This window comes from Rattus rattus, chromosome 6 (assembly GCF_011064425.1).
Source record: "Rattus rattus isolate New Zealand chromosome 6, Rrattus_CSIRO_v1, whole genome shotgun sequence".
NCBI classification, from domain to species: domain Eukaryota; kingdom Metazoa; phylum Chordata; class Mammalia; order Rodentia; family Muridae; genus Rattus; species Rattus rattus.
In genome coordinates, this window is record NC_046159.1 from 27,059,329 (window position 1) to 27,082,044 (window position 22,716).

The following is a 22,716-nucleotide window of genomic DNA, read 5'->3' on the forward strand; positions in this document are numbered from 1 at the left end:
TGACAGTGATCAGAATAGGTCACATTACTGAACTGAATAAAAGTACTACTCAGACAGTTTTGTAGTACATGAGTTATTTTAGAACAGTTTTTCCTAACAAGTTGCTTGTTAGTTTAAGTTCCCACTCTTCTTGACGATCTAAATGTAATTATTTTATAAGGTTTTTTTGGGGAACCCTCAGAAGTTCCACGTTGTAGTTGGTCCTCCAGAATTTTTTCCTTACATATATTTCTGACTCTATTTGCACGTTTTATCCCCACTCCTCAAAATAACCTATTACGTTATAACCATGTTATTCCATATTTTCCCCTTTACACTATTTTGGTTTTTTTTTTAAACTGTTAGATGTTTGGAACATTTTATGTTATTTTGCCTCCCCCCCCCCCGCCAATTTTCACCCTTTATTTGGAAAACAGGGCAACATTAAGTTTTAGAATTTAAAATGAATTGACAAGGTAATAAAAGTATGACCTAACTTTGAAAGCTAAGTGGTTTCCCAGGTTGGGGGTAGGAGGTGCAAGATCACCTCCAATGGAGAAGAGAACACATACTCAGTGAGCCACCAAAAAGTTTGGCTTCCTTTCACTGAGGGCAAGCATTCACTGAGGGCAAGCATTCACTGAGGGCAAGCATTCACTGAGGGCAAGCATTCACTGAGGGCAAGCATTCACTGAGGGCAAGCATTCACTGAGGGCAAGCAGTGCAGTCCAGGCTAAGCATCCACAATCTTTGTCACAGCAAATCAGTCTCCAATTGTTCAAAGTAATTGTAGGTTCAAGAGAGAAAGCAACTCCAGACTGACTTATTAATTGATCTGGATGACTATAAGGTGTCCCCCATTCCTGAGGTGGCAAAAATCTTCAGAGTGACTTGAAGCAGGGAACCTTTCATGTGCTCCAGTTGTTAAACAGTGCATAGACACTGGTGAGTGTCAGTCCTGCCGGGCCACCACGTGCTATTCCTTGGAGACCACCTATATATTTATATAACATTCCCGTCATGATCCCAGCTGCTACTGTGTTGAGGTCATCTTCTGCACCCCGTGTTTTCTCAATGATAACACCAAAAGCACTATAGAGCAAAGCCAGGGGACCTAGAGTATTAGCCCAAAGTGCCCCTTGCCTCGTCTCCATATTAAAAACCTGTACATTTCTTGGTTTGGACCAGGTTTCCTTCAGTCCTAAACAAAGACTGTTCATTGCCCCGAATGCAGCTCCTGTCATGCAACATCCTGGGTGGTGAAGAAAGCTGGTTCACATCTGCCTCGGGGTTATTAGCTCCAGTTGGCAAAATAAAATCATCATCATCCTGAACAAGATAGTTGTGGATCCACATTTAAATAAGGAGATGGGGTCCATAGCAGGATGGTGACCAAATCAGCGTTCTAGTAACCCATTCCTCCTGCTCGGAAGAAGCCAGCTAACCCACTGGTTGATTTGTTGCTATTTCCTCTGCTACCCTCCAAAATGTCGCAGCAAACTGCAGTGGACTTCCCACCACCCGCTCAAGCCAGGGCTGTGCGCTAGACAGTGTCCGCACAGCAACAGTGGGAAGGCCCTTGTTGCTACTGCCACCTTCACACTCTTAATTTTGCCTTTTAAAGTCCTCCCACCTTCTTTACTCTGAAGGCTCACACCAAATCTTATTGCCTACCTTTAAAAATACTTTTATGTTGTGCACATCACATGCATGCAGTGCCCTAAAGGGCCAGAAGAGGGCATCAGATCTCCCTGGAAACTAGAGTGATCTCAGGTGGGTTCTGGAAACCAAACCCAGGTCTTGTGCTGAAAACAGCAGGATCTCTTGTCTGCTGAGCTGTCTCTCCATCTCCCGCCCACTGGTTTTGGACTCACTACATGCCCCCAAAATTCTGATAAGGGTTATGAGTAAGATAAAATATGGGTAAACAAATTCAGATGCTCTCTTCCCTGCATTTGAAGAGCTCACACGCAGACACACACTGTCTTCTGAAGAGTGACCATGCTCCCCAGCAGAGCACCGAGTTGTGTAGCCGAATACTGACGAAATAGTGAAAATTACCTTTCAGTAAACTATGATGTTCACAGTTTGAAATTATATACTGGGATATTTGGCATATGGAAAATGACTTAGTTTCGTTTTTCTTACGGTAAGCCCGTCTCATTACAACCCCAATTCCTGTGTGCCTAAGTAGACTGGACACCTCAGTTCAGTCTTTCTTCATCACCTGTTAGTGATTGTGATAGTTCGTTGCTGCTGTATTTACTCTTGTAAATACAGTGTATAGTGGAGCAAATCTCTTCAGTCTTCTTTGCCAGTGCCATCTGGAACCTTTACACTCTTTTACGGTGCTGAATAGTTCTTTGAAGACGTCCTTAGGAAATTTTAATAGGAATTTGCATTGTTTTTACAGACTAATTTAGGAAAAATGTGGTCTTTTATAGCATGGAGTCCTACCATCGGCTGCATCTGTTTGATAAACTCTCCTTTGTGGCTCCATTTTGTACTTTGCTCATTGCTCACAGGAAGGTTTGATTCAGGAGGGCAGCTGGTCACATCAGGAAGCAGCAAGGGATGACCGCTGGTGTCTCTCTTCCTTCCTCCTTTTTGTGCTGCCCACATTTGGGATGGGCCCTCACACAGCAGTTAACGCAGTCTAGGATGTCATGGTTCCACCCAGAAATTAATCTCCTAGGTGATTCTAGTTCTTGTCACATTGGTAGTATTAACCGATACAGTGACTTTAATTAACATCTTGTGTATTTTTCTCAGCATCACTCTTAAATTTTATGTGTTAGGTTTATTCCTAAATAACATTTGGTCCTGATATGACACAAGTTATTTTTTTCTTTTAAAATTTCTGATTATGTTACTGCAGATACATAGAAAGGCTGCACTTAAAAACTCACCGTGAAAAATGAGGAGTAGCTCGGCTGGTCGAGTGCTTTAGCGAACTCACTGCTAGCCCTCTGCTGGCTCTGGGCCTCTCAGTATGAGGCTCTTTTGTTCTGGTGAAACTTCCATTCTTGGAATGTGTGGGGAATGAAACCCAGGGTAGCTCTTGAGCTAAGTCTCAGTCACTGAAATACACACACACACACACACACACACACACACACACACACACACACACCCCATCCTTCCAAATGCTTTTGTTGCTATTGAGTCTTACTTTCCCCAGTTGTGAGGGGATGTTTCTGTGGCACTACCTGTTTACTTCAGGGCAGCTTCCTGCTCTCTCTGTGATAACCCAGAATATCTACTACTGGATTTTCCATATTAATTTCTGTACATGAGACTCTGTATCTCTCTTTTGTGTATTTGAATTTACCATGATTTTCTACCCATCGTCTTCTGTTACTCCCCACGACCAGCTTTACAGTGCTCATGCAAGTTTTTCTAACATAATCTGATTTTACAAATAGAACCAACACCTTTGACTTTCTTTAACATTCATTTCTTTAATATTCCATTTTGTTCGGTACTGTGTCCTTACCTTTCAGAACACAGAGAGAGGCTTCCTATGTTAGCTGAGTTCACTGGGTCTTTCAGAAATGTTCCAAGCTAAAGTAAATTTATTTTCTTTATATTTTCCTCCTTCATTTCCCTTGTAAATGTTTCTTGCCTATTATTTTACACATTTAATTTTCCATTTTGAAGACTTAAACATTCATTGAATGAGTTTGGTCCCTGCATTTTAGAGAGAGTATCGGTTGTCAAAATGTTGCCATTGCCTATGGGATGGATAAATTGCAACCCCGTGAACCACAGTTTATGTGGAAAAGCAGCATAAAGACAATGATGAAGGATGGACTTTATATGCTCGTTATACTTCTGAAGTGTTATTGTGTGCTCTAAGTTTCAGCAAGGCTTTCTTCTGCTTGAAACTTTTCTCTTTACTTAAACTTTATGTGTCTTGTGGAATAGTTTATTTGTTCAGTATTCTTTAAAGAAAAAAAGTCTCTCAGTGTTCCCAGCCTGCTCATAATGTCCAGCTCCCGTCGCTTTGTCTCAGAGTTCTAGAATACCTCATGATAAACACCTTCGTATCTCATTCTATCCTCAACTCCGTGAGCTCTGGGAGCAGGCTCAGAGAGGGAGCATACTGTGCTTTTTAAATGAGCCGTGACAGGCCTGGGAGTGGAGCTCACTGCTGGGAAGGAGACCAGGTGGCATTAAAGGGACCATTCCATGTGGTAATTGCTTCACACATTAGTATTGAACTAGAACTGCAGCCTAAAGAAGCAGTCGGCGTGCAGCTTCTCATTCCTGGGAGTGAGAACAGTCATACAAGGCTTGCGTATTTGCATCTCAGCAGTCATAGTATACAGGAAGACATGCCTTTTTATTTCTAGGTCTACTTGTTTTAATTTATTAGCTTTTTGACAAGATCACTGTGATTAAGTACTTTAATATTTCAATTCTGATACCATGAGATAAACTGAACTGTTACTATAAAGAAGACTTACTAAAATAAAATATGTAATATGGAGTTGATGTCATCAGAAAGTTTGTTGACAAGGACAGATAGATACACATGCTACATCAGATTATCATGGTTAGAATGTATCTAAGTGATTACACAATTGCAAACCAGTATGCTTACAAACAACAGAACAGAATTTCTCTCCATGATTGTAGGTGGGCGATTTTGCACTCAAAACCTAGCAGACACCGCACTTGAAAGTACTGCTTCTGAGCAAGAACAGCCCTAGAGACCTTTCTGACTGCCAGTGCTCAAGTGTCCTCTCTGCCACGAGAAGGTGGCTGCTTCTGCAAACCTCAGGTTTTGTCAGGTTCTCTGGATTAATCTTGAAAAGGAAGATAAAATCAGTATTGTTTTTCCAGACAATAACTGTCAGGCCAAAGGTTATTTTTTTGGTTTTTTTATTTTTGTTTTTGTTTTTTGTTTGTTTGTTTTGATTAATAAATAAAGGAATAATTCAACTTAAGAAGGATTTTTATAAAATAACTTGTTTGTGATTTTACTTTTGAGTTAAGGTGTATTTTCTTTTTTCAAACTTCTGTCTCTTTTTGGTGCTGTGCAAAATACTCTAGGCCGTATACTTAACATACTTTTCAGTATTCGGATATATGGACTGTGTGTGGAATTTTATGTGATGTATTTCTCTGTGCTGAGCTCTTCAGACTGTTGGTTTCCAAGGTGTTTATTTTCTCTGGTTACTTTTTTGCCCTCTAACCACTTTTTGTTTTCTGTGCATCTTCATATCCTGCCAATGAGTACATTGTCACTTTCAAAGCACAAGGAGGTTCAAGGAGATTCCAGAGCTGTGTTTTATGTTTATTTTATTTTTTGCTAATGAGAGAATGGCTTTATAGTAATCAGTCCCTGTTTGGGTAAGATTCTGGCTCGTTAAAATTAGAAGTGAGAAGCAAGCATTTTTATAAATTGCTGTTCCAGTTAGATTAATGTCCACTGCTGTCTTCCTCCTCCATCTTTAAAACAATATTGTAAAAAGAGGCTTTCAGGCTATAGGGTACTATGTGTTTCATTGACTAGAATGGAATTAATCTATAAGGAGAAAAGCATGGTATCTCCCTGTATTCTAGTGTACATTTGATAAATCATGGATCCTGGCAACTCTGTTCACTATAGTTCTACTCTTTTTTTTTTTTTTTTTTTTTTTTATTAACTTGAATATTTCTTATATACATTTCGAGTGTTATTCCCTTTCCTGGTTTCCGGCAAACATCCCCTCCCCCCTCCCCTTCCTTATGGGTGTTCCCCTCCCGACCCTCCCCCCATTGCCGCCCTCCCCGCAACAGTCTAGTTCACTGGGGGTTCAGTATTAGCAGGACCCAGGGCTTCCCCTTCCACTGGTGCTCTTACTAGGATATTCATTGCTACCTATGAGGTCAGAGTCCAGGGTCAGTCCATGTATAGTCTTTAGGTAGTGGCTTAGTCCCTGGAAGCTCTGGTGGCTTGGCATTGTTGTACATATAGGGTCTCGAGCCCCTTCAAGCTCTTCCAGTTCTTTCTCTGATTCCTTCAACATGGGTCCTATTCTCAGTTCAGAGGTTTGCTGCTGACATTCGCCTCTGTATTTGCTGTATTCTGGCTGTGTCTCTCAGGAGCGATCTACACTTCTGCACTTCTTTGCTTCATCCATCTTGTCTAATTGGGTGGCTGTATATATATGGGCCACATGTGGGGCAGGCTCTGAATGGATGTTCCTTCAGTCTCTGTTTTAATCTTTGCCTCTCTCTTCCCTGCCAAGGGTATTCTTGTTCCCCTTTTAAAGAAGGAGTGAAGCATTCACATTTTGATCATCCGTCTTGAGTTTCATTTGTTCTAGGCATCTAGGGTAATTCAGGCATTTGGGCTAATAGCCACTTATCAATGAGTGCATACCATTTATGTCTTTCTGTGATTGGGTTAGCTCACTCAGGATGATATTTTCCAGTTCCAACCATTTGCCTACAAATTTCATAAACTCGTTGTTTTTGATAGCTGAGTAATATTCCATTGTGTAGATATACCACATTTTCTGTATCCATTCCTCTGTTGAAGGGCATCTGGGTTCTTTCCAGCTTCTGGCTATTATAAATAAGGCTGTGATGAACATAGTGGAGCACGTGTCTCTTTTATATGTTGGGGCATCTTTTGGGTATATGCCCAAGAGAGGTATAGCTGGATCCTCAGGCAGTTTAATGTCCAATTTTCTGAGGAACCTCCAGACTGATTTCCAGAATGGTTGTACCAGTCTGCAATCCCACCAACAATGGAGGAGTGTTCCTCTTTCTCCACATCCTCGCCAGCATTTGCTGTCACCTGAGTTTTTGATCTTAGCCATTCTCACTGGTGTGAGGTGAAATCTCAGGGTTGTTTTGATTTGCATTTCCCTGATGACTAAAGATGTTGAACATTTCTTTAGGTGTTTCTCAGCCATTCGGCATTCCTCAGCTGTGAATTCTTTGTTTAGCTCTGAACCCCATTTTTAATAGGGTTATTTGTCTCCCTCTTGGTCTAACTTTTGAGTTCTTTGTATATTTTGGATATAAGGCCTCTATCTGTTGTAGGATTGGTAAAGATCTTTTCCCAATCTGTTGGTTGCCGTTTTGTCCTAACCACAGTGTCCTTTTGCCTTACAGAAGCTTTGCAGTTTTATGAGATCCCATTTGTCGATTCTTGATCTTAGAGCATAAGCCATTGGTGTTTTGATCAGGAAATTTTTTTTCTAGTGCCCATGTGTTCCAGATGCTTCCCTAGTTTTTCTTCTATTAGTTTGAGTGTGTCTGGTTTGACGTGGAGGTCCTTGATCCACTTGGACTTAAGCTTTGTACAGGGTGATAAGCATGGATCGATCTGCATTCTTCTACATGTTGACCTCCAGTTGAACCAGCACCATTTGCTGAAAATGCTATCTTTTTTCCATTGGATGGATTTGGCTCCTTTGTCAAAAATCAAGTGACCATAGGTGTGTGGATTCATTTCTGGGTCTTCAATTCTGTTCCATTGGTCTATCTGTCTGTCTCTGTACCAATGCCATGCAGTTTTTATCACTATTGCTCTGTAATACTGCTTGAGTTCAGGGATAGTGATTCCCCTGAAGTCCTTTTATTGTTGAGGATAGTTTTAGCTATCCTGGGTTTTTGTTATTCAGATGAATTTGCAAATTGTTCTGTCTAACTCTTTGAAGAATTGGATTGGTATTTTGATGGGGATTGCATTGAATCTGTAGATCGCTTTTTTGGTAAAATGGCCATTTTTACTATATTAATCCTGCCAATCCATGAGCATGGGAGATCTTTCCACCTTCTGAGGTCTTCTTCAATTTCTTTCTTCAGTGTCTTGAAGTTCTTATTGTACAGATCTTTTACTTGCTTGGTTAAAGTCACACCGAGGTATTTTATATTATTTGGGTCTATTATGAAGGGTGTCGTTTCCCTAATTTCTTTCTCGGCTTGTTTCTCTTTTGTGTAGAGGAAGGCTACTGATTTATTTGAGTTAATTTTATACCCAGCCACTTTGCTGAAGTTGTTTATCAGCTTTAGTAGTTCTCTGGTGGAACTTTTGGCATCACTTAAATATACTATCATATCATCTGCAAATAGTGATATTTTGACTTCTTCTTTTCCGATCTGTATCCACTTGATCTCCTTTTGTTGTCTGATTGCTCTGGCTAGAACTTCAAGAACTATATTGAATAAGTAGGGAGAGAGTGGGCAGCCTTGTCTAGTCCCTGATTTTAGTGGGATTGCTTCAAGTTTCTCTCCATTTAGTTTAATGTTAGCAACTGGTTTGCTGTATATGGCTTTTACTATGTTTAGGTATGGGCCTTGTATTCCTATTCTTTCCAGGACTTTTATCATGAAGGGGTGTTGAATTTTGTCAAATGCTTTCTCAGCATCTAATGAAATGATCATGTGGTTTTGTTCTTTCAGTTTGTTTATATAATGGATCACGTTGATGGTTTTCCGTATATTAAACCATCCCTGCATGCCTGGGATGAAGCCTACTTGATCATGGTGGATGATTGTTTTGATGTGCTCTTGGATTCGGTTTGCCAGAATTTTGTTGAGTATTTTTGCGTCAATGTTCATAAGGGAAATTGGTCTGAAGTTCTCTTTCTTTGTTGGGTCTTTGTGTGGTTTAGGTATAAGAGTAATTGTGGCTTCATAGAAGGAATTCGGTAGTGCTCCATCTGTTTCAATTTTGTGGAATAGTTTGGATAATATTAGTATGAGGTCTTCTATGAAGGTCTGATAGAATTCTGCACTAAACCCGTCTGGACCTGGGCTCTTTTGGTTGGGAGACCTTTAATGACTGCTTCTATTTCCTTAGGAGTTATGGGGTTGTTTAACTGGTTTATCTGTTCCTGATTTAACCGGTACCTGGTATCTGTCTAGGAAATTGTCCATTTCCTGTAGATTTTCAAGTTTTGTTGAATATAGGCTTTTATAGTAAGATCTGATGATTTTTTGAATTTCCTCTGAATCTGTAGTTATGTCTCCCTTTTCATTTCTGATTTTGTTAATTTGGACACACTCTCTGTGTCCTCTCGTTAGTCTGGCTAGGGGTTTATCTATCTTGTTGATTTTTCTCAAAGAACCAACTTTTGGTTCTGTTGATTCTTTCTATGGTCCTTTTTGTTTCTACTTGGTTGATTTCAGCTCTGAGTTTGATTATTTCCTGCCTTCTACTCCTCCTGGGTGTATTTGCTTCTTTTTGTTCTAGAGCTTTTAGGTGTGCTGTCAAGCTGCTGACATATGCTCTTTCCTGTTTCTTTCTGCAGGCACTCAGCACTATGAGTTTTCCTCTTAGCACAGCTTTCATTGTGTCCCATAAGTTTGGGTATGTTGTACCTTCATTTTCATTAAATTCTAAAAAGTTTTTAATTTCTTTATTTCTTCCTTGACCAGGTTATCATTGAGTAGAGCATTGTTCAGTTTTCCATGTATGTGGGGCATTCTTCCTTATTGTTATTGAAGACCAGCTTTAGGCGTGGTGGTCGAAACACTTGCATGGGATTATTTCTATCTTTCTGTATCTGTTGAGGCCTGTTTTTTTGACCAATTATATGGTCAATTTTGGAGAAAGTACCATGAGGAGCTGAGAAGAAGGTATATCCTTTTGCTTTAGGGTAGAACGTTCTATAAATATCCGTTAAGTCCATTTGGCTCATGACTTCTCTTAGTCTGTCACGTCTCTGTTTAATTTCTGTTTCCATGATCTGTCCATTGATGAGAGTGGGGTGTTGAAATCTCCTACTATTATTGTGTGAGGTGCAATGTGTGTTTTGAGCTTTAGTAAGGTTTTTCTTTTATGTATGTAGGTGCCCTTGTATTTGGGGCATATAGATATTTAGGATTGAGAGTTCATCTTGGTGGATTTTTCCTTTGATGAATATAAAGTGTCCTTCCTTATCTTTTTTTTGATGACTTTTAGTTGAAATTGATTTTATTTGATATTAGAATGGCTACTCCAGCTTGCTTCTTCTGACCATTTGCTTGGAAAGTTGTTTTCCAGCCTTTCACTCTGAGGTAGTGTCTGTCTTTGTCTCTGAGGTGTGTTTCCTGTAGGCAGCAGAATGCAGGGTCCTCGTTGCGTATCCAGTTTGTTAATCTATGTCTTTTTATTGGGGAGTTGAGGCCATTGATGTTGAGAGATATTAAGGAATAGTGATTATTGCTTCCTGTTATATTCATATTTGGATGTGAGGTTGTGTTTTGTGCTTTTCTTCTCTTTGTTTTGTTGCCAAGACGATTAGTTTCTTGCCTCTTCTTGGGTATAGCTTGCCTCCTTATGTTGGGCTTTACCATTTATTATCCTTTGTAGTGCTGGATTTGTAGAAAGATATTGTGTAAATTTGGTTTTGTCATGGAATATCTTGGTTTCTCCATCTATGTTAATTAGAGAGTTTTGCAGGATACAGTAGCCTGGGCTGGCATTTGTGTTCTCTTAGGGTCTGTATGACATCAGTCCAGGATCTTCTGGCCTTCATAGTTTCTGGCGAGAAGTCTGGTGTGATTCTGATAGGTCTGCCTTTATATGTTACTTGACCTTTTTCCCTTACTGCTTTTAATATTCTTTCTTTATTTTGTGCGTTTAGTGTTTTGACTATTATGTGACGGGAGGTGTTTCTTTTCTGGTCCAATCTATTTGGAGTTCTGTAGGCTTCTTGTATGCCTATGGGTATCTCTCTTTTTTAGGTTAGGAAGTTTTCTTCTATGATTTTGTTGAAGATATTTACTGGTCCTTTGAGCTGGGAGTCTTCACTCTCTTCTATACCTATTATCCTTAGGTTTGATCTTCTCATTGAGTCCTGGATTTCCTGTATATTTTGGACCAGTAGCTTTTTCCGCTTTTACATTATCTTTGACAGTTGAGTCAATGATTTCTATGGAATCTTCTGCTCCTGAGATTCTCTCTTCCATCTCTTTGTATTCTGTTGGTGAAGCTTGTATCTACAGCTCCTTGTCTCTTCTTTTGGTTTTCTATATCCAGGGTTGTTTCCATGTGTTCTTTCTTGATTGCTTCTATTTCCATTTTTAATTCCTTCAACTGTTTGATTGTGTTTTCCTGGAATTCTTTCAGGGATTTTTGTGATTCCTCTCTGTAGGCTTCTACTTGTTCTCTAAGGGAGTTCTTCACGTCTTTCTTGAAGTCCTCCAGCATCATGATCAAATCTGATTTTGAAACTAGATCTTGCTTTTCTGGTGTGTTTGGATATTCCATGTTTGTTTTGGTGGGAGAATTGGGCTCCGATGATGCCATGTAGTCTTGGTTTCTGTTGCTTGTGTTCCTGCGCTTGCCTCTCGCCATCAGATTATCTCTAGTGTTAGTTTGTTCTGCTATTTCTGACAGTGGCTAGACTGTCCTATAAGCCTGTGTGTCAGGAGTGCTGTAGACCTGTTTTACTGTTTTCTTTCAGCCAGTTATGGGGACAGAGTGTTCTTCTTTTGTGTGTAGTTTTGTCCCTCTACAGGTCTTCAGCTGTTCCTGTGGGCCTGTGTCTTGAGTTCACCAGGCAGGTCACTTGCAGCAGAAAAGTTGGTCTTACCTGTGGTCACGAGGCTCAAGTTCGTTCGCGGGGTGCTTCCCACGGGCTCTCTGCGGTGGCAGCAACCGGGAAGATCTGCGCCTCTTCCGGGAGCCTCCGGCACCAGGGTTCCAGATGGCCTCCGTGTTTTCCTCTGGAATCAGCAATGTGTGTAGAGAGCAGTCTCTTCTGATTTCGCAGGGCGGTGTCTGCCTCTCTGAAGGTTTAGCTCTCCCTCCCACGGGATTTGGGTGCAGAGAACTGTTTATCCGGTCTGTTTCCTTCAGGTTCCGGGCGTGTCTCAGGTAGGGCTCCTGCCTCACCTGGGCCCCTCTCTCCACGGGAGCCCAGAGGCCTTATACAGTTTCCTCTTGGGCCAGGGATGTGGGCAGGGGTGGGCAGTGTTGGTGGTCTCTTCTGCCTGCAGCCTCAGGAGTGCCCACCTGACCAGGCGGTAAGGCATCTCTCCACGGGTTCTGGGAGCAGAGAGCTGCTGCGGCCGGGATCCTTGGGTGTGGGGTTTTTTTTTTTTTTTTTTTTTTTCCTTTTCCGAGCTGGGAACCAAACCCAGGGCCTTGCGCTTGCTAGGCAAGCGCTCTACCACTGAGCTAAATCCCCAACCCATAGTTCTACTCTTAACACTGAAAACAGGAGGAGATAAATCTCAAAGGTCATTATTGCGTAGGCCACTGTGCCTGTCTCAGCTTTGTTTAAGTGCATTAAAAATAGCAGTGTTGCTTTTAAACAGAATCCAAGTCTGTGACAGGGATAGATACACTGTGATACCAAATAGTTGTCAAATTGTAAGTTTTGTGGTGGAGATTGTGTTTATTCTTTAGCTGTAGGATTGTGGTGTGAATTGTAGTGATTGTTCAGTCAGCAAATTTCCCTTGAATGTTAGAATGTTGCAGCAGATTAGCAGAAGAGAAAGACCCAGGGTGGAAAAGCCTGTGTGTGTTGTGTGTGGGGAGGGTTGTGACCAGTTACATTAAAGTGAAGAAATTTTATTAAAAACTCAAGCTTTTTATAGTCAGGAACACAATAACAATACTTGGAATTTCTGAACTTCTAGGTGATGGGTTTTGTCATATTGTTTTCTAAAGGAAAATGATGTTTTCTTATTAGAACACTAGTTTCCAGAAACTCTTGATTCTAGCATAGTCAGCAAAGTTCCCATAATTCCTTGGCCAAAATAAATACCAAACATTTCCTAACAGTACCTGGACTCTTACATTTAAATGTGCCCTAACAGTTTGTAATCATTTCAAAATACAGAGATGCATTTAATAATATATTGTAATAAAATGCTTTCATTTTAAAACATCACTACTTAGATGCTTGTTGAGTGCTGTATAGTTAAGCCTATGCACAATATTGAATGCTTATTTCTTGATCCACAGAGATTTTTGTTCATTGTGGGGCTGAACATTTAAAATTGTATTTCTACAATCAGAATGCCTATACCCCCTAAATCACTCCCTTGAGATTTCACCCCTATAGTTCTATTAATAGGAATAGGCTTCTGCAATGGATCATGCTGGTAAAGCCCATTCTTGTGATTGGTTCCTTACAGAGCACTCATAGACTCCATGTATCCTTTCCACCCAGTGAGAAAAACAGCGAGAAGGTGACATCTGTGACCCCGTGGGCCCATCTGTGATCTTATGCTTTGTTGCTTCCAGAACTGCCAACAGTTCATTTTCAGTCATTTATGAGATTTCTGCAGCTTTTATGATTTGATTGAGGCTATGATCCTAGAGATTAAACCTAGGGTCTCAGGAATGCTGGGTAAGCATTATGCCACACCTTCACCCACCATAGTTTATGGTTTTGTTATAGCAGCCCAAACATACACCAGCCATTGAAAACTTCACAAAGATAGACTAATGTAGCATAATCCTACATTGGACAGGTAATTTGTATACCATCTGACCTCTTACTGTGCTTCACCCAGCATTTACAATAGTCCACAGTAACTTGTGAGTTCCTTGGGATAGTACCAGTACACACTTTGGAAACATGTTCACATTGTAGAAAAAGAGATTATCTAATTGTACATATTCATGACATTTTAGTTTAGAAGTTATTAGTATGTCAGAACGTAGGAGAAAGGATTAAATGTGTATCAGTCTGACAACAGAATGATCTTGAATCTTTTCCTACTTGCATGGAGACAGCATGGCATATTAATTAAGGCCAATGCTTTCCCGTGTCATGATGTTATGTTCTTTAATTCTAAACCCATTATTTGTTATATAATCACACACACACACACACACACACACACACACACACACACACACACTAAATGATGCCACATTGGTCAGCTCTAGTTACTGCTGTGAAATACTTGAGAGTCTAAAGGAGAGGTATATTTTGGCTCATGGGCTCAGAGGTTTCAGCAGCCTCTGTCCTTGGTTCCTTGGTTTAGTTCCTCTAGGCTCCTGATAAGATATAGTGGAGAAGACATGGCAGAGGAAAGGTGGTCCTGTTACTGGTGTTGCTGCCAGAATGTAGAGAGAGGAGGCTTCAAGGTCTCCCTTCTACCAGAACCCCCACCTAAATGTTTCAGTGCCTCCTAACAGTACATCAGCTGCATACATTCCTTCTACACACGAGCCTTTGGGAATCATTTAAGATGTAAACAGTAAACAATGCTCTGTATTCATAGTGGCGTTTGCTTCCCCCTTCCTCCTTTCTACTCCCTCCCTCCCCCCCTCCCTCCCTCCCTCCTTCCAGTTGAAGATAATTCTATTTTAAAGCACTGTTCTTAGGACTCACCTAACTGACAGAAACTAATTATAATTAAGAGCATAGAACTCTGGGCCCCAACTGGACTTTAAAGTGGGCTTCACTATTTTTCTTTTTTGGAAGTTTCCTGTGTCTAACTGTAAAATCAGAAATAGGACCTGCTACTAAGAGAAATAATACATATAAAACTCTTAAAACATCACTTGATTGTGAGTTATTGCTGTTATTATTGGAGTCTTCACAGTCTAAAGGCTAGGATGTATGGGAGTTAGAGAAAAGCAGTAGTAAGCTACGTGATACTGTATCTACAAGGGCTGGTTTCTTAGCAATGAAGTTCTGATGATTTTTCTAACATCCTAGACAAATCAAGACTTGACTAAGTCCTCTTTAAGTCAGAATTTCTTGGAAATGGTAGCGGTCTGTGATATGAAATTGCAAATGCTATCCACTGTGTGTCCAGAAAGGAGTAATTACTTCACAAGGTTACCAATAGTCCTCTGGCTATTTCACTTGACCAGTTATGCATTCTCTCTTCCTATGCAGACAAGTTTGCACAGGATAAAAATGTTTTTACTTATAAATGGCATGAAATTTGATTAGGTTTGAGTAATAGAAAAGCTTTTCCATTCATTGGCTGCAGATGATTGAATTTCTACTGTGTAGCACTAAATATTCCTGTTCCCCAGCCTCGTTTGGAAACTACTTCCTTTCCTCCTCAGCAGCATCTTATGCAGTGTAGACAGGGTGGGAGGCAGAATTTCTCCTCCTAGTGTGACCTTTCTGCTGTGAGTGGCTGCTGTCTACATTCTTCATCCATAGCCAGGAATGGAGCTCTTGACATCCCCTGGTGCTGCCCACCACCTTCTGGCACAATCCATCTTTGTCAAGGAAGTAGAAGAGTATGTTTGACTTGTAGATATGTCTTATGTTGTCTCAGGTTGATCCTTTTCTTGATTCTTGATTCAGTTTACTTTTATGCTGGGTCATCACTGTATTGATGAGCTGCTCTTTCTTCCACATGAGTCTATTTGAAGGTTCCTCTCAATTCAACACTAAGGAAACACAGCTGTCAGTCAACACATTGGCTACTGAAATGAGCAGTTTTCAAAAGAAAAATTACAAACGGCTAATACCTACTCAAAAGTGCTCAAATTCCCTAGCTAAGAGGAAAGACAAAACTATCATCACAAACCAGTCAATCATCAAGAAATCTGACAAGAAATGTTAGAGGGAATGTGAAAGAAGCCCTCTTCACTGCTAGCATAGTACCAATCAATACTGTATCGAAGTCAGTTTGGAGGTTTTCAATAAACTACCTTCTGACCCAGCTCTTCCACTCCTGGGTGTATACCCAGAGAATTCCATTATAAACCCATATTAATCGGTGCTCTATTTACAAGGAAATAGAAAAGGCCTTCACAAGCCTGTGTGCATACCTAGCTTACTGTGTGCCCTTGCATTGCCCCAGATTGTATTCTAAAGTGGACAGGGGAGTATTTACTTATCTGCTGCTGTGGTAAAAGAGCACAGCCAAAAGCAACTTATAGAAGAAGTTAGGGGTCTTAGGGATCCAGAAGTCCGTCTTGGTGAGTAACCATGGCCAGAAGGAGCAGGAAGCTGAGGGTCACATCTTTTACAGCAAATACATAGAAATGGGGCAAGGCTGTGTGCACTCAAAGCTTGTCCCTAATGACATTTCCTCCAACAAGGCTGCACCTCCTCAACTCAGCTCCACGAGCTGGAGACCCCAGTGTCAAATGCTCAAGCCTATGGTGGGCATTCTACTTCCAGCCACTATCAACACAGAGAGATAACTTTGTTTTTCTTTTTTTTTTTTTTTCCTTTTTCTTTTTTTTGGAGCTGGGGACCGAACCCAGGGCCTTGCGCTTGCTAGGCAAGCGCTCTACCACTGAGCTAAATCCCCAACCCCGTAACTTTGTTTTTCAAAACAGGGTTTCTCTGTGGCCTGGCTTCTCTGGAGCTACTGTATAGACCAAGCCAGCCTCAAACTCACAGTGGCCTGCCCACCTCTGTTTCCTGAGCTCTGAAATTAAAGGCGTGTACTACCACTATCTAGATAGGTAAATCTTTAGACTAAAACTTATGAGTTTCTGTTTGTTTATTGTACATGTGTCTGTCTGTTGTGTCTGTGTGTGATATGTCACGTACATGCATGATAACTTGCCTAATGGCCTAGCGCGTTAATAGTCTGTCTACTATTTTAGGATTTTAGGCAGAAAACACCATACCTAGTCGCTGCTTTGTTTTCCCCAGTGCTGAGGATTAAACCAAAGGCCTTAGCTATAGGCAAATACTTGAAGGCCCCATGTGGTGTGCATCTCTGTCATCTCAGCACTCATTCAGGAAGATCCTGTGACCTCAAACCCTGACTCACCTACTCGGAGGGCCAATCAGCACTTCATAGCAAAGACCTGTCTCTGAAAAAGAAAAAAAAAAAGAAACCAAGTAGTGAGTTACATAGACTCACTACTTTTCTCCTGCTGTTTTCCCTATGAAATATTCTGTTTGTTTGTATACTAGTCTTGTGTGTAATGGATAGAAGAGACAGATACTGGTTTGAATTTACAGAATGACTCAGTGAATCATGACCTTTCTTGTCACTTTTTCAAATGGTAGCAAACATAGAACCCTTGGCTTCTAATGGGAAACATCTCTTACAGGCCAATAGATGCTGTTAGCCTAAGTCAGTGCTGGCGTATGTGCTTCTGTTATGTATCTAAGACGTTCTGTGACAAACTTCTACTTACCACATCACCAGATTGAGACTTAACCATACCAGTCGATGCCTAGCATGTACTCAGAGCAGGTATTCGATTACTCAAATAAACCGTATGCTAACTTGTTGAGTTAGCTTACTTAGTTTGTTTCTTATCAAACTTTTTTTTGTTCTGCTTACTTGCGAAACTATAATTATGTATTTTTATAATTGTATATCCCAATGATAATCTTATATGAAAAGATATATTTTTATGAAACTTAATGCTGAATATTTTAGAAAAGAAATATGGGTAAGCCATTAAAATACTGTTTTGACAGCTAGGTCCAAGTCCTGACTACTTTTAAGGCTGAGGCAGAAGAACAGCTTGACCCCAGGAGCTTAATGTCAGCCTGGGCAGCATACTGAAACCCACATCCAAAAGTGAAGATCAGAGGGGAGCTTTCTTCTCTGAGTTAGAGAAGAGACAAGATACTGGCACTCTTCATTTTCAGTGCTTGAAACTGGAATTACTTTTAAATGCCTTTAAGATGAGTGAAAGTTACATGTATTAAAAAACATGGTCAAAGCAAAACAAAAACAGTGAGCTGAGTCATTGGGTCATACAGTGTGATGTGGACCAACCCTAAGCAAAGCAGTGGACATTAATGTGTACTCTGGTGTGCTAGTGAGGGTATTAGTCAGCTGGTCGATTTGCATATCAAGTAAAAGAGTGTCTTAGTCTTTCATAGTTTGTTAATTGGTATATACTCAAATGAAAGATTTTTTTAAATCATGTGAATATTATGAAATTATTCAGGAGACCTGATTATCAGGTAGTAAATAATTAAAAATTATGGCACTCTTTCTGTGATGTGATAGATTGAATTTATTGGTGCAGATTTGGTTATGATTTCAAAGAAACATGTCATAGAATGTTGTAGTATGTGAAAAGAAGAACCAACATAGATCTACCCACACACACTCACTTTCACAAAAACTGACCATGTGCCCTGGAAAACTAGGGCAGCTATGTGATGATGTGTCCTGCTTCGACTTGGAGCCTCACTAAGATACCTGCCAGTCGGAATTAGAGCTTTTGGAGTATTACCAACATGGACTAATTATTCGCTTACCATGTCCAAATAAAAATGAAAAGTCCTACAAGATTCTGTACCCAAACTCTGGAGAAAAAGAAAGAGCTGTTTTTTTGGACTAAAATTTCATAGCTTTTGTGGCTAATGAGGCATGAAATAAATTGGCAAGCTCAAACTGCTCCAAGTACAGTGGTGCAGTGTGCATGTTCTGATTCCCAGCCCTTGGGATGCCAGCAAAGGTCACAAATTAAACAGTCAGGATTAATCAAAACTACAATCAAATAAAACCCAATCATTAATCGTCTCCTGAGTTACAATGGAGTGATTGTGTAATTGTGTGAGACGCATTGGAGGGAGCTCTTTTGTCCTGTGTAGGAAAATCAACACTGAGGTGTCAAGCAGAAAAATGAAACCCTGCAGGTGAAGCTGTCTCTGGAGCCAAGAGAAACTGGCAGAGCAACTGGAGTTGCGAATAAGCCCTCAGAGTATTGGGGGGCCCTGGCACTGAGCAGCAGTGTGTGGGTGTCTCCATGGGGCCCTCCGCAGAGGTTGGTTTATGGTCCAGCAAGCTATTTGCTGAGCAGTTCATTGTTTGGGGTTGCAGCAGTTCTAAGCACCCCGACTCTCTACAAGTTAGTGCCAAGAATTTACTGTGTGATTCACAGCTTTGTTATGCAGGAGAGATTGTAGAAAAGATTTTGCCAGAAAACTCCATCCTCAACAAAGGAGGGTGGTGGCAAAGGACCCCTTTCAGCCCTTGATCCTGACTTGCAAAGCAGCAGTGCCTTGCAATACTTGCCTGCTTGTGCGGCTATTGTATATTCCAAAGTGGCGACTTTTCTTCATTCTTCTATTTTTAAATAGTATTAATGTCAATTCCATTGCCTGTATCTAAAGCCAATAGCAATACTGCCCAGTGGTCCCATGATCATAACTGGCACTTTTGAGCCAGGTATGTAATCCCAGCACTCGAGAGGCCAAGGCAAGACTGTCACAAATTGGAGGCCAGCTTGGGCTCCATAGTTTTTTTTTCCCTACCCCCTCCCCCCAAGAACAAAACACACAAGCAAAAGACATCAGTTTTTAAAATGTATTCCATTGCTATATATGGATATAGTTCTATGTGTGCTTTAAGGAGAGTATTTACCCTATGTGTTGGTTTTCTGTCTACTGTACTGCATATACACATGGAGCTCAGAAGACATCTTGAAGAAGTTGTCTCTTTTCTTCCACCATGTTGGTTCTGGGTCTTAAAAACAGGTTGCTAGGCCTGGCCTAACACTGCACTATTTCATCAGCCTCCAAGCAGAAAGGTTTGAACAACTTACCCTGCCTGTCATCTGGTAACTGATCTGAAGAATAGGAAACTGGAGTTAAAATATGGTAGAACTTGAAGAATGTGGCTCAGTGGTAGAGGCCTTGTGCTTAGCACGCAAGAAGCCCTGGGTTTGAACTCTAGCAGCACAACAGCAGCAGCAGCAGCAGCAACAGCAGTGGGGTGGGGTTGGGGGGGCGGGGAGGCACACTTTTAATTCCAGAGGCAGGAAGATCAGGGAGTTCAGGGCCTCATGCTCAGCCCCTGAGCTACATGAGACCCTGTCTCAAAAATAAAGGAAGCAAAATTTAATTAGAGAAGAATAAATCAGAATTTGTTTTTTCTGTTGTTCGTTGCTGTTTATATACTAACTCCTCTTCTTACAGAATGCTGTTATGTCCTTTGTGGAACACGTATTCTTCTGTTTCAAGTAGCCACTAACGCCTAATGTAATTGATCAGTCCCATAAATCCATATTGCTAAAAACATCAGTCTAGCTTTAGAGTAAGGCTTCAGTACCGTGGTATATTATTTTGGATTTTTGCCTTTCCATTTAAGTTCTCAAAAATAAATAAAATCATGGGTTCAGTATTTATGGAAAATAAGCCCTCACCTCAACAGTTTGAGAATAGTTTCTGTACTTTGTACATCACACATGTGCCTTGCATATTTGAGTCTTGCATCTTGTCATGTGTACTAGCAGTGAGTAATATGTTATGAATGGGAAGTCATAGAAAATATTTATGTATATAACAGGATTCTTATATTTCTTTATACATTTTATATTTAGCTTTATATGAATAAAATATATACATACTTTTGCAATTTATCTTTTTTTCCATCTTTATTAAATTGTGCATTTCTTATTTACATTTCAAATGTTCTCAGTTCAGTGGTTTGCTCCTGGCATTCGCCTGTGTATTTGTTGTATTCTGGCTGTGTCTCTCAGGAGAGATCTACATCCGGTTCCTGTCGGCCTGCACTTCTTTGCTTCATCCATCTTGTCTAATTGGGTGGCTGTATATGTATGGGCCACATGTGGGGCAGGCTCTGAATAGGCGTTCCTTCAGCCTCTGTTCTAAACTTTGCCTCCCTATTCCCTGCCAAGGGTATTCTTGTTCTCCTTTTAAAGAAGGTGTGAAGCATTCACATTTTGGTCATCCTTCTTGAGTTTCATGTGTTCTGTGCATCTAGGGTAATTCAAGCATTTGGGCTAATAGCCACTTATCAATGAGTGCATACCATGTGTGTTTTTCTGTGATTGGGTTGCCTCACTCAGGATGATATTTTCCAGTTCCATCCATTTGCCTGTGAATTTCATAAAGTCATTGTTTTTGATAACTGAGTAGCATTCCATTGTGTAGATGTACCACATTTTCTGTATCCATTCCTCTGTTGAAGGGCATCTGGGTTCTTTCCAGCTTCTGGCTATTATGAATAAGGCTGCTATGAACATAGTGGAACACATGTCTTTGTTATATGTTGGGGCATCTTTTGGGTATATGCCCAAGAGAGGTATAGCTGGGTTCTTAGGTAGTTCAATGTCCAATTTTCTGAGGAACCTCCAGACTGATTTCCAGAATGGTTGTACCAGTCTGCAATCCCACCAACAATGGAGGAGTGTTCCTCTTTCTCTGCATCCTCGCCAGCATCTGCTGTCACCTGAGTTTTTGATCTTAGCCATTCTGACTGGTGTGAGGTGGAGTCTCAGGGTTGTTTTGATTTGCATTTCCCTTATGACTAAAGATGTTGAACATTTCTTTAGGTGCTTCTCAGCCATCGACATTCCTCAGCTGTGAATTCTTTGTTTAGCTCTGAACCCCATTTTTAATAGGGTTATTTGTCTCCCTGCAGTCTAACTTCGTGAGTTCTTTGTATATTTTGGATATAAGCCCTCTATCAGTTGTAGGATTGGTAAAGATCTTTTCCCAATCTGTTGGTCATCATTTTGTCCTAACAACAGTATCCTTTGCCTTACAGAAGCTTTGTAGTTTTATGAGATCCCATTTGTCGATTCTTGATCTTAGAGCATGAGCCATTGGTGTTCTGTTCAGGAAATTTTCTCTAGTGCCCATGTGTTCGAGATGCTTCCCCACTTTTTCTTCTGTTAGTTTGAATGTATCTGGTTTGATGTGGAGGTCCTTGATCCACTTGGACTTAAGCTTTGTACAGGGTGATAAGAATGGATGGATCTGCATTCTTCTACATTCAGACCTCCAGTTGAACCAGCACCACTTGCTGAAAATGCTATCTTTTTTCCATTGGGTGGTTTTGGCTCCTTTGTCAAAAATCAAATGACCATAGGTATGTGGGTTCATTTCTGGGTCTTCAATTCTATTCCACTGGTCTATCTGTCGGTCTCTGTACCAATACCATGCAGTTTTTATCACTATTGCTCTGTAATACTGCTTGAGTTCAGGGTTAGTGATTCCCCCTGAAGTCCTTTTATTGTTGAGGATAGTTTTAGCTATCCTGGGTTTTTTGTTATTCCAGATGAATTTGCAAATTGTTCTGTCTAACTCTTTGAAGAATTGGATTGGTATTTTGATGGGAATTGCATTGAATCTGTAGATCCCTTTTGGTAAAATGGCCATTTTTACTATATTAATCCTGCCAATCCATGAGCATGGGAGATCTTTCCATCTTCTGAGATCTTCTTCAATTTCTTTCTTCAGAGGCTTGAAGTTCTTATCATACAGACCTTTCGCTTGCTTGGTTAAAGTCACACCGAGGTATTTTATATTATTTGGGACTATTATGAAGGGTGTCGTTTCCCTAATTTCTTTCTCGGCTTGTTTCTCTTTTGTGTAGAGGAAGGCTACAATTTATTTGAGTTAATTTTATACCCAGCCACTTTGCTGAAGTTTTTATCAGGTTTGGTATTTCTCTGGTGGAACTTTTGGGATCACTTAAGTATACAATCATATCATCTGCAAATAGTGATATTTTGACTTCTTCTTTTCCAATCTGTATCCCCTTGATCTCCTTTCGTTGTCTGATTGCTCTGGCTAGAACTTCAAGAACTATATTGAATAAGTAGGGAGAGAGTGGGCAGCCTTGTCCAGTCCCTGATTTTAGTGGAATTGCTTCAAGTTTTCTCCATTTCGCTTAATGTTAGCTACTGGTTTGCTGTATATGGCTTTTACTATGTTTAGGTATGGGCCTTGAATTCCTATTCTTTCCAGGACTTTTTATCATGAAGGGTGTTGAATTTTGTCAAATGCTTTCTCAGCATCTAATGAAATGATCATGTGGTTTTGTTCTTTCAGTTTGTTTATATAGTGGATTACATTGTTGCTTTTCTGTATATTAAACCATCCCTGCATGCCTGGGATGCAGCCTAGTTGATCATGG

The 22,716-nt window shown here is 40.5% G+C and overlaps 1 protein-coding gene and 1 pseudogene across 8 annotated transcripts in view; one reads left to right on the forward strand and one right to left on the reverse strand.

Moving 5' to 3' along the window:
- Nucleotides 1-22,716, forward strand: part of Erc1 (ELKS/RAB6-interacting/CAST family member 1) — a 286,731-nt gene that overhangs the window by 171,696 nt on the left and 92,319 nt on the right. The gene's annotated exons all lie outside the window — the stretch shown is intronic.
- On the reverse strand, nt 823-2,479 carry LOC116903586 (annotated as a pseudogene).